Raw genomic sequence first — 11678 nt, 5'->3', positions numbered from 1 at the left:
CAGGGGCCTCCCACCCCAGGAGACGCCCCTCTCGCCCGGCTCTCCCCGTCGCCTGGACAGGACTAGGATGCCCGCAGCCACAAACCTCTCGCCCTTGAACCCTGCAGGGAGGCCGCGGAGGCACGCTGCTCCTTGTCTAGACTTGCCCGGCGTCCAGACCTTTCAAAGGCCAGAAAATTCAGATTTGCACTGGGAACCTCCTACGAATCAATAGCGTTTCAAAACAGTGCGGGAAGAAAAATGGGTTTGGCCCACCAGCAGCGGGCGGCCACCCTCCCAGCCGATTCACTGACTCTCCTTCAGATTTTGGGCACCCAGCCCCACTTGAGCCATATGTGGGCATTTCCTGCAAGCCTCCTTCACTGAAATACACTTACTGAAAAAGAAGACTCTCTTTCCCTATCATAATAAGAAACCCAGCGTCCTGTGGCGTAAAAGCCAGGTAGCCTCGGAAGTGAAATAGGGCGATTAGAACAGACACAGGGCCTGTTCCACCCCACCCTGCAGCATCTGGTGGGCAAGCGCTGGGGCTGCTGATGACCCATGCCCTCTGACCTCAGGGGAGGGACGGGCCAAAGACAGGCCTTTCTAGAAGGGCCCTAGGAGCAGCTTCAGGGAGTCTGGGAACCAAAGCAGCCATCCTGTGCGTGGCACTGTCCAGCCCTGGGCACCAGGCCCCCCCGGGAGTGGAAGCTGCCAGGTGAGAGGGGGATGGCCCCCTCCCCCAGGGAACAAAGTGCAGAAGGCATCGGTGCCTGCCAGACAGGAAGTGGGGAGACAGAGTACAGAGAGTGACTCAGGCCCGAGGGGGAACCAGAAGCTGCCCGGAGGTTCCCACAGTGTGGTTTCCTGCAGGATTCAGCTGTGGAGACAGAGGCCGGAGGCTGCGGAAGAGGGGGTGGCGGGGGAGCCGCAGGAAGCAGTGGGGTGGGGCCTGTCTGCCCCTGGACACTCAGGACAGCCTGCTTCACCGTGAGTGAGGAGAAGCCAATGGAGACAGTGGGGACTAAGAGGGAGGGGGAGTGTGGGGAGGAGAAGAGGGGCCCAGGTCTCCTGCCTTACAGGCTCCAGGTCCCCAACCAGCTATAAGGCTTCCCTGCTTCCAGCCTTCCCGGAGGCCCCCACTCCAGGATCAAAACCCAGCACCCCGCCAGTCTCACAAGGCTGCATCTCAACTGCCCCTGACCTCTCTGTGCGCCTCCCACCCTGTCCAGCCCTACCGGTCGCTGCCCTGGAGAAAGACCAGACGGATCCCCAGTGAGTAGGAGGCAGCCGTGTGAGTCAGGCGGCGGAGGGAATGGGCTGCACCGCAGAGAGGAGGTGCGAAGCAGTGCTCGTTTCTGGGCTCCACCGAGATGCCGAGGCGTAAGCTGGGAGGTGGACATGATGGGGAGCGGGGAAAGGCAGGCGGCGGGATGGCCACACAACGGAATATTATGCAACCTATAAAAAATTTAATTAACTCCCTACCAATAGACTTAAAGGGATTTCTATAAGGTATTGTAGAGTGAGAAAAGCAATTTGGAGATAAGCATGTAACATACGATCCCATTTTTGTAAAACAATGGGCAAAATACTCTGTTTTTGTGTGTATATATATGTGTGTATATATGCCCATATAGGATTTTATTAACACATAAAAAATACAGGATACATGCTAGATTGTTAACAGGGGTTTTCTTCATGGGAACCTATTGTGGGGGAAGGGGAACCAAGAAAAAAAGGATCTGAGAAATAAAGACCACCCTTGAAAGACGGATGACTGCAGCTAACCGTGTTCCCAACACCCACCCCTACCAACGTTAGACACTGGGGAGTGGTCTCGGCTATCCCCTTCTCCTCACCCCAGCATCTGCTCCTCTCGAATGGCAGCCAGCCACTAGCCACCCCTCAACACACACACACACACACACACACACACACACACACACCCCACTTTTACTCTGGGGCTCTCTTGTCCAGCCCAGTCTCCACATAGCCAACCCTCTGAGGATTCTAGTTGCCCTGACAGTGAGATCCACTTCAACACAGACTCCAGGGTCCTTCCCCCAGCCCCACTCACCTCTGCAGGTTCAGTCTTCACTGCTCCCCCAAATCCCACCCCACCAATTTCCTGCACTGCCAAGTAGCCCAGGGTCCAGCCACTGTGTTCTCAACTCTGAGCCTCTGCACCTGTCAGAACATTGATATTGGCTATATTCCAGTCTCTGTTCTGAGCACTTGACATTTATTGAAAGCATTTAATCCTCACAACAACCTTATAAAAGTGTATAATAGTCTGCATTGTATAGTATTCTGTAGATGGAAAAACAAAAACACTGAAAGGTAAGCCATTTGCCTAAGGTGGCACAGCTGGTTAGTTAGTAGGGAAAATGGCCCCAGAGCCTGAACTCTTAACCTTTGTGCTAAACCCTCACTTGTGCCTTTAGATATGCTCTTCCTTCTGTCTGGAGCTCTCTAGTTTCTCTCTTCACTAGCCCAATTCCTAATCTCCATTAGATATCAATTGAGATATCACCTCCTCCAGGAAGGCTTCTCTGACCCCCCACATCTGGGCTGGGTGTTCTTCTGATGTTCTCTCCACAGTGCAGTCATTCCTTGATGACAATATTTCTGCCATACTGTGGTGGTTGGACGTCCACACTAGGCTGTGTTCCTTGAAGGCACGGGCTTTATTTCACTCTTCGGAAGAAGGGTCCCAAGTCCCTGGAACGATGACACCCTGCATTAGGAGATCAACCTACATCTACTGAATAAAAAGGTGGATATCAGTACAACAGATAGGCTAGGAACCATCTCTCCAAGTACGGAGGACGGGCGGTGAGAGGGAAGTCGGTTGGGACCCTTTCAGGACCGCGGAGAGCTCCTTGGCCACCAGCCACCACTAGCGTAGGGGTCGCCAGGTTTGTTTCTTTGTTTTCTGAGAGGCTCCGATTTTGGCCTGGACAAGACTCCCCAGACTTTGAATTTCAGCTGGTTTGGCTGAGCAGCAATAACAGGGCAAAGGGGAGCAGGAGTCTCAGGACTGGCTAAGCTACCGCCTGGACGGAGCAACACCCCCAGGGACCCACAGTCAGTCACACTGCATCTCCTATATAGTTTTTAACCAACACAAAATTTTAAAAAATAGTTAGAGAGCCTATCGGAACCAGCACCAAATCTATGTGTTTTCTGGAATTATTGAACTAGAAAGAAATGAAAGCATCAAAATACTCTCTTTGTACCAGGCTCGAATTGAGCGGCAGCCTCATTCAGTCTATGTCTCGGCCTGACTACAATGATGAAGCGATGGAAGGGAGAGTGGATTGAAAGGGAGCGAGGCTCAGCGGGGAACCTCAGATTGCCATTCGCAGACCACAGGGAGCCCAGAATGGGTCCCTGCTCAGAAGGAGAGAAGAGAAACAAGATTGACAGGTGAAGAGATGGGGGAGGAAGAAGGGGGGCAGGGCTGGAGGAGGCAGAGACACAAAGAGGTGCTCTTCTCCTCCATTCAGCACTGCCCAGAATACAGGCAGGACATTGCCTGGTGCCAGCCTGGACACCAGAGATGGGTCCCTGCCCACCACAGCTGGCCAACTGTGGAGAGCCTGCAAAGGGACAGAGAAGTCAGAGCCATCAGTGCCCACACATAAGAAGGTGCAGGCCACTGAGGAAGCACAGTGCAGCAGGCAGAAGGAACAGCGTATGCAGACAGGAGGTGTGTGTGTGATGGCAGAGTTCCGAAGACAGCCCAGTAAGAAACAAAACCAGAAAAAATGCTGAGATCCATAAACGTCAACAACACCGGTGTGGGAAGGCCCCCTGCCTTGGGGCAGAACCTGATCTTAGATGGACCAAAGTCCTTTTTCCCTCCTTGTTCAGAGGTGCATCTTGGGGACCAAATCCTGTGGCTAGAATTACACTTCTGTGCAACAGGCTGCCACAAGGCTGAGCAACCATCACCACTTAGGGAGCGGGCTGTGGCTAAAAGGACAAAGAGAAACCAGGTTTCGGGAATTCACTCTACAGCCAGGCTTTGCCAGCCCTGGGCCTGTGGAACTGATGGCAGCTCCCTCTTCCATGCCTGCTGATGTGGGGTGTGGTATGCCCCAGCTGGTCTCAGCCGGAACCTGCAGAAGATGCTTCAAGGAGGAGAGGGAGTGTGAGAAGAGCTTATGAGTCAAATCTCAAGGCAGTGGAGGGAGATGCCTGGCTCTTTTTGCTTTTTGCACAGCATCGGTTGGGCATTTTTTCTATGTGCATGTTACACATGTTCACTGCCTGAATTCTCTCAATAGCCATCAGAGATGGACACAGCTATTATTCACCCCAGGGCTGAGAGAGGCAAAGCAACTTGTCCAAGGCCACCCAGTGACAGAGATGGGGCTCTGACTTGGGTGGCCAGCTCTGGCACACAGCAACAGAGTACATCTGCATGTTCCCCACCCGAATTCCTAGCTCCCCTTCATTTCTCCCCTTTTCCTCCAGCTCCTGGCCTTTGACCTTCACCAATACTATCCAGCCTGGCACTTAAGCAGGTTGCCACCACTGTGAATTGGGCCTTGCCTATGTTCTCATTAGGCTGGGTTCCAGGCATTTGAGGTCTCAACCATAGACTCCGCTGGGAACATGGAGAGCAGGGAGATCCTGCCCCACCTGGTGCCTCTGAATGAGCCAGGCACCCCTTGGAGGAAGTGACAGGCCAGCCCCAGGCATGCACTCCACAGGTATGTTCAGCCCCAAATCCTCCTCTTGTCCCATTTGCCACTTTTTTCTGGGTGCCACCCTCGGGCCACCCCCATCACTGACTGGTGACTGCTCAAGACCCCCTTCTCTGCCTCTAGTAGAGCATGTCAGGACCCAGCCTGTGACCCCACACAATCATCTTAGAAGCAGGCTCTTCCTAGCACCTGTGCTAGTTGCTGGAGCAAGCCTGAGTTCAGTTCATATAATCCTGACAACCACCCCATAATGCAAGTGGGGAAACTGAGGCAGGAAGCAGGTACACAGACTGTGAGTGGCTGGACCCAGACACTAACCCCCAGCCCCCCGTTCTTAGAACCCTGCTGTCTCTTGGTGACATGTGAGTATGTCAATCTGAACATGCTTGAAATGAATGTTTGTCAATGATTATATCACTTACCAGGCACTTGCAAGTTCATTCATGCTCAATGATTCTTTATTAAACAAACATTTACTGGTGCTTGCTCTGTGCTAGGCCTTGTGCTGGGGACTAGGGGTGCAGTGATGGCTCAAACACAGCCCCTGCCTTCTCAACCCACAGTCAAGATAGCAGCAAATGAGGAAGTAGATACCTGCTACACTAAGAGATCAGCACCATGGGAGACTATGGGAGCCCACAGGAAACAGCCATCCCACCTGGGGCTCCCCTCTCATGCACAAAGCCTGTTCTTGGGCAGTTGGGAGGAAAGGTGCAAGGCACAGCCCTGTGCAGGAGGACTGAGTGCTCTGGCACTGGTGTCTGCTACTGCCGCACGGCAGGCTCACACAATGAAAGCTAATTCTTCAGTTGTAATGACTGGAAGAATTGCTGGCTTTTGACTCCTGGCATAATTACCGTGAGACCTCCATAGAGTAATTCACCAGGTAATTATATGGTAGCAGGTGGGTGGGGGGTGGGATTCTTCTCTGGAAGGTAAAGAGGTAGCATTTAATTTCAAGGGGGATGCCTAATCTTATAATTACTCAGTAAAGTCCTATATTCTCACCAACGTGATTCCCTGGGGCCAGCCTGACCTTCAGAAACAAATCAAGCAGGGGCCATTTCCCAAAATGGAAATTAAGAATGGGGGCCTGGGGGACAATGAGGCATCCCCAGAGTGTCTTCACAGGTGACTTATCCTTGGAGCCTTGGAAAACAGCAGGAGGAAGAGGCAGGGCAAGATGCAGAGCCTTATTTTGTATGCTGGAGGCAGAACTGAACAGAGGGAGAAAACTCATCCCCAGGCAAGACTGTGGCTCAAAGTGTGGCAGTCCAGGCTGGCCACCCACCTCAGGGCCACTTAACCTCTCTGAGACACGGGTCCCATCTCAGCCAAAGGGGGCTAAGCCTTACTGCCTGTTATCTCTTATCACCAATAGTGCTGCCTAACAAACTACCCCAAAACACAGAGGATTTGCAAACCAGCTAGTGAAGTACTGCCCACGCTTCTTGGGTCAGCCGGCAGCTCGGCCTGAGCTGCGACTCGTTCACATGGCAGGTGGTGTTGGGGCCATGTGTCTCTCGTCCTCCTGCAGGCTAGCCCAGGCTGGCTTCCATGGCAGCTGGGAAGTCCCAAGATCAAGTGTGGAAGTGGACGAGGCCTCTTGAGGCCCAGGCTAGAAACCAGCACAGTGTCACTTGGCCACATTCTACTGCCCAAAGCGGGTCACAGAACAGCCCAGAGACAAGGTGGAGCAACAGAATCCCCCTTCATGGGAGGCTCTTTATCATGTGGCAAAGGTGTGAGGGCATAGGAAGGAACGAAGAACTGGATCCATTTCTGTAATCAATCTACTACTACCTGCCAGGGGGTTATTTCAATGAGTATGAGATGCACACAGTAAGTGTTCAGTAACATGAAGCTCTGCTGGTTACTGAGAATGATCATAGTAAAAGGAACCTAGTGGCAGAGACAGCCATGGACTCCTGCTGCCAAATGTGCAGGCCACTGGCCTTCCCCTTGTGGAGACAGTGGTGCAGTGCAGATGCCCAGCACAGGCCTAGGGGCGGGCGGCCGGGAGGTAAGTTCCGGGGCTACCTGCCTCTGTCTTTAGCTCACTTCCCCTCTCGTAGCCTCAGCGACTGTGGTCAGAAAGGAGGTGATGCCACCCCACAGAGGCGGCTGAGGGTCAAAGCCACACATGGCATATGCAGAGCAGAAATCGGCCCAGTGATGGTTTGTATTTCTGTCTTTTTAAATCCAAGCCACAACTGTCTAGAGGATTTTGTTTAGCTTTACTTCCTGTTGTGTCTATCACAAGAAAAGTAGTTAATTCCATTTCATTTCCAAATATTAAATTATTCTCTAACACAGAAATGCCTTTTCAAACTAGATGTTTCCTCATGGGGCTTAGGGTGTGTTCCCTGCCCTGCCACCCTTCCCCCACAGGCAGGACCATATCGTGCGTTGCAGGTACCAACTCACAGCAGGTGAGTAGCGGCTCATACTCCTTCTCCAATAGTCACCACTATTTTTTTTAATTAAATTGTTGTTCAACAAGTAATTATACACTCTCCTTTTGAACAATTAGAACATTACAGGTAAGATAAAGTCCCCCTGTTCATCACCCCAGTTTCAAATATCTTCCCCAGGCCCCACCCAGCACCAATGTCATCCTCACCTTCCGCAAAAACGCCACAAACATCAGCACATGGTATTCTTCCAGTTCTTTTCTTATTAACTTACATGCATATATACATGTGTATGTGCATGTACGTCTGTGTATACATGTGCTTATATATATCTATTTTCATAGAAAGAATACGTTATTATTTTGTGCTTTGTCATAAATGGTATATCATATACATTAACTTGCAACATTCTTTTTCGCCCAAATTGTTAACTTCTTTCTCCATTGACACATGCAGATCGGGCACATTATCTGTACATGTTGTGTAGTACTCTGCAGTGTGAATGGACCCATTTCTATCCATCCTGCAGTTGGTAGGAATAATATTTTACTGCAGCACTGTTCTAAACTAGTGTTTAGAGCCTGTACTAACTCCCAGAATCCCTCACATCCACCGTGAGGCAGGCACTACTCACATTCCCATTTTTCAGTTTTGGGGAAAGCAAGGCACAGTGAGGTTAAGTGAGTCATCCAAGGTCACATCAAAAATAAGGGGCAAGGCCAGGATTTGAGCCCAGGCAGTCCGACTCCAGAGTCCCTGCTCTCACATATAATACTACACTGCTTCCCACAGCATGTTTGTGTAGTGTGTGTCGAGGGGGTGTTTGTGTTGGTTTGCTTTGCCTGGCCATGTTAAGTCACCCCAAGTTCTCTTAGACACAGAGTCTTTTGCTTGACCATATATTTGAACTTGAGGTCAATCTACCATCAGAAGCCCCTCCCTTCACTGCTCCGGCCCAAGTGCCCCTCCCCATACACCTGACACCCTCTGTGGATCATTCTGGGCATCTCCCCAGAGATGCTGAAGACAGTGGGAAACCTCTTTCCCCTGGCTCTGACCCGCCCCAGCTCATTTCCAGGCCCATGCCCAGGGAAGCAAAGATCCCACAGCATGGACTGTGGACCTTCCCTTCCTCTAAGTCACCATGAGCGCCCATCAGAATGCAGGGCCATCCCTGAGATTTGAGGAAGAATGAGCTCCTATGGGGAGCATTTTGCTGGCAGAGGAAGGGTGCCTGCCTGGCACTCACAGGTCAGCATAGTGGGTGGTCAGTGCAGTGTTTACTAACAGAAGGGGAAAGCCCTTTCTGAATCTTAGAGTGCCTTAGAGCCAACAAGTCCATCTCCCTGGAGAGCCAAGAGTGCATGCCAAGGCAGGATGGCAGAAGGCAGGGACACATTCTGGAAATTACAAGTTATTCGGTATTTGAAACAGAGTGCAGGGAGGAGGAAGAATATGAGATGGGGTGGGTGGGCACAGCTTCAATCAGAGAGGGCTTGAACTCTAGGCAATGAGGTTAGGCAGGGAGGAATGGGAGGGCGTGGCCATCCAGAGGGGAGTGGCATGGGCAAAGGTCCGGAGGTGTGGCTGAGCACAAGCATTGAACAGGTTTAAGACTTTGAGGGATCTGAAGCGGTAACATGGCCAAGGCCTGCAGGTCAGCCTGCACCTGGGTGCGGGACCTTCACTCTCAGGGAGCCGTGTCAGCCTGTGAGGAGGGACACGAGCTGGCCAAGTGGGCTGGGGCAATTTCTCGGGAGGAAGAGGCAGAGGCAGTTATTACTGAGGGGTAGTGCCGCCTGAGAGGGCTGAGCCAGGTCCCTTCCAGGGGATCTCAGGGAAAAGATAACCAGCCAGCGCTTCTGCAGAGAGAGGAACACCATGCAGTGTGGACATCTTGTCCCTGTTTCTTCAGCTTCTAATCTTGGTTTTTCCTTGAGTGCAGCAGCTTAAGGGGTGAGCTTGCCAGGGGCATGTGGGAATAGACTCCACCCTTGAATAGTGCTCTGCTGTCAGTGGATGGAGGCTGCCAGCAAACTTGGTGGGATGTCCTTGCCAGACCCAGCCACTCCTCAAGTGCCACCCCTGTTGCTCCCAGTAGTCTACGTCCAGCAGAAAGGGAACCACCCGTTAGTCGTTCCTTAGCAATCAGAGGGTATGTGGTTCTAGCATACAGCAGGTACTTAATTACTTCAAAAGTGCCCCAAAACCACAGTACCATTGCACAGGCCACAGCTGAGCCTGCTACATACTGTTCTGAGGTGTCACGGAGCTCAGCCCCAGCCAGCATGGGGAGTGGTCGGGGCCAGCTCTCACTTTCCCCAGGTGAAAAGCATTACCAATCCACTAAGTCAGCATCAGCTTCATGAAGACACAGGCAGGGTCTCTTGATCATCCAAGCCCGTGCTAGGTATCTTGGGTGGGATTCCTCCAGAGGCAGATCCTAAGATCAGGATTCAAGTGCAAATCGCTTATATGGGAACCCAGGTAGCACTAGTTGGGAATGGGGACTGAGACAAGGAAGGGAAGGAAACCAATGCTGTGCAGCCTCAACCAAGACACCTAACCTCTTTGAGCTTTGTCTTCTCAGTAAAACAGAGTGCAGTTATACCTCCCTGGGAGGATCAGTGTGAGGATCAAGGAAGTGCCTGGCAAAAGCAAGGTGGGTCCAAGTGGATGGGGTGCAATAGGGCCCCTAGGCATCCAAAGTTGGCCAAGGACCCTAGAGAAGGACCTACCTTCACCCATGTTTGCAAGCCCTCAGGTTGGTGTCCCACTGCCAGGTCTGTCTTCAGCCCTGTCAGTCCCCAGCACCCCAGCCCTGCCTATCAGGCTCTGCCTGTGGCTCCAGGCTGGCCCAAGCATGTGACCTTCCTTTGGGACCCCTGGGACCTCTAGGTACCACCCAGTAGATAGCTGGGGTGGGCAGGGCTTTTCCTTTGAGCTCTGCTGGCCTCTTAAGGCCCCACGTGGGTAAAGGTTCGCCAGTCCATGCCATCCAAACCAGAAGTATCTCAAGAGCCCCACCCCGTTGCTTCTGGCAGAGAGGCTGAGTACACCTGAGTAGAGGCCCATGCTGCAGGGGCTGGAATTCCAGGGTCCAGCTGAAACCCTAGGCCATCAGAGAGTGGATGCTGCTAGGACCCTTGTCAGTTGTCCTGTAACCTTGGGAAACTTCTCCTAGCCCATCTGGGGTCCCTTGAAACCTCTGTAAAATGGGCCTAATAGCAGTGTCTGCCCCTTTGGTTGTGAGGTGGGCACCTGGGGTCACCCATGTGAAGGGCCTGAGCCTGAGGTAAGTGCTTAGTGAATGCTGCAGCACTAGGCTGAAAGGAGCAGCCAGGGGTCCAGGCTACAGGGGCTGAGGGATGCAGGCACAGGTGTCTCCAAGGGAAAGTGAGGATGGCCCCAAGGCCGACTTCACCAGGAGGCATAGGGGACCCCTGCTCAGTGGGATTTGGGGTGGTGTCCTTAAACCCATGATGCTCCAAGTCACCTGACGACAGGACCCAACCAGGGGCACATCCAGTGACCAGGTGATGAGGGCTGAGGAAGCAGGATGGGGTTCAGGGCCCCATGCAAGCCTGGCCTCCCAGATACGTTCTTCCAGCAATGTTGTTAGAAGTGATATACATCTGGCATTTCTAGTCCTTTACATAATGGCCTCACCAGTCCTCCAACAGCCCCACAAGGTAGAGTCTAGTATCAGTCCCACATTCCAGATAAGGAAACTGAGGCACAGAGAGGCTCTTGCCTCATCCAGGCAGTGGAGGGGATTCATCCCAGTGAGTCCAGCACCAGCCTGGCTCCCATCCACTGCTTTACAGCACCTTGTCTTCAGGCACAGAGGTAAGGGAGCTGGAGGGAGTTCCTAGAGCTAGAGGACCAGTGCAGCTGGCCGCTACTCAGAAGAACCCCCACTGCCTTGGCCCAGGCCCACTACAGGTGCCACCTCCTCCCTGATCCCCCTACCAGGCACGTTCTCCTCCCATCCCCAGGCACATTCTCCTGCCCTTGTCTTTCCCTGACCTGAACTCTCACCTAGGCCAACTCTTCCTGCCTGATCTGGGTCCCTGAATTTGGGCACAAGGACATGGGGTTCCTGGCCAGGGAGGGCAGAGGAGAGAATCATAAGTGCCATCTGCCTCCCCTTCCTCCTGGGGCCTGCCTAGGCCAGACTCCCTTAGCCAGCTCTGGCTTCAAACCTGGGCTCTCCCAGCCCCACCCCCGCCCGCCTGCTGCAGGCAGGCCTGGCCGTCCTGATGCAGTGGGGGGTGGTGTAGACTGGGGGCGGGCTGCTTCCTGCCAGGGCTTCAGCTTGCACATCAAACCCGTGCTCATTAAGAAGCACGGCGAGTGCCAGGGTGACATCTTTATTCGCGCACCCGGAGACTTCAAAGCCTTCAGGAGATCTCCTCAGTGGATTAGACATGAAAAATGTCGGAGATGAGATGCAGCAAAGAAGCAGACGACCGCTCTGGGCGTTAATTAGGCAAGGGGTAGGGGCCATCTCCAGTCCAGGGTGGGTTCCTTTGGGGCAGAAGGGCCCAGACCACCAGAGACT

At 52.9% G+C, this 11678-nt stretch overlaps 1 long non-coding RNA gene across 1 annotated transcript; it reads left to right on the top strand.

The window, feature by feature from the left end:
* Positions 1-2230: 2230 nt before the first annotated feature.
* LOC105733392 (uncharacterized) lies at positions 2231-5172 on the top strand. Its single transcript, XR_001111264.2, has 3 exons — positions 2231-2761; positions 3228-3414; positions 3495-5172. It is a non-coding gene; the product is annotated as an uncharacterized LOC105733392 (long non-coding RNA).
* Positions 5173-11678: the final 6506 nt, after the last annotated feature.

This window comes from Aotus nancymaae, unplaced genomic scaffold (assembly GCF_030222135.1).
Source record: "Aotus nancymaae isolate 86718 unplaced genomic scaffold, 86718_ANA_hifiasm-v0.15.2.pri h1tg000046l, whole genome shotgun sequence".
In the NCBI taxonomy this organism is placed as follows: domain Eukaryota; kingdom Metazoa; phylum Chordata; class Mammalia; order Primates; family Aotidae; genus Aotus; species Aotus nancymaae.
The sequence above is the reverse complement of the archived record's forward strand: the minus strand, read 5'-3'. Positions and strand labels throughout refer to the sequence as shown.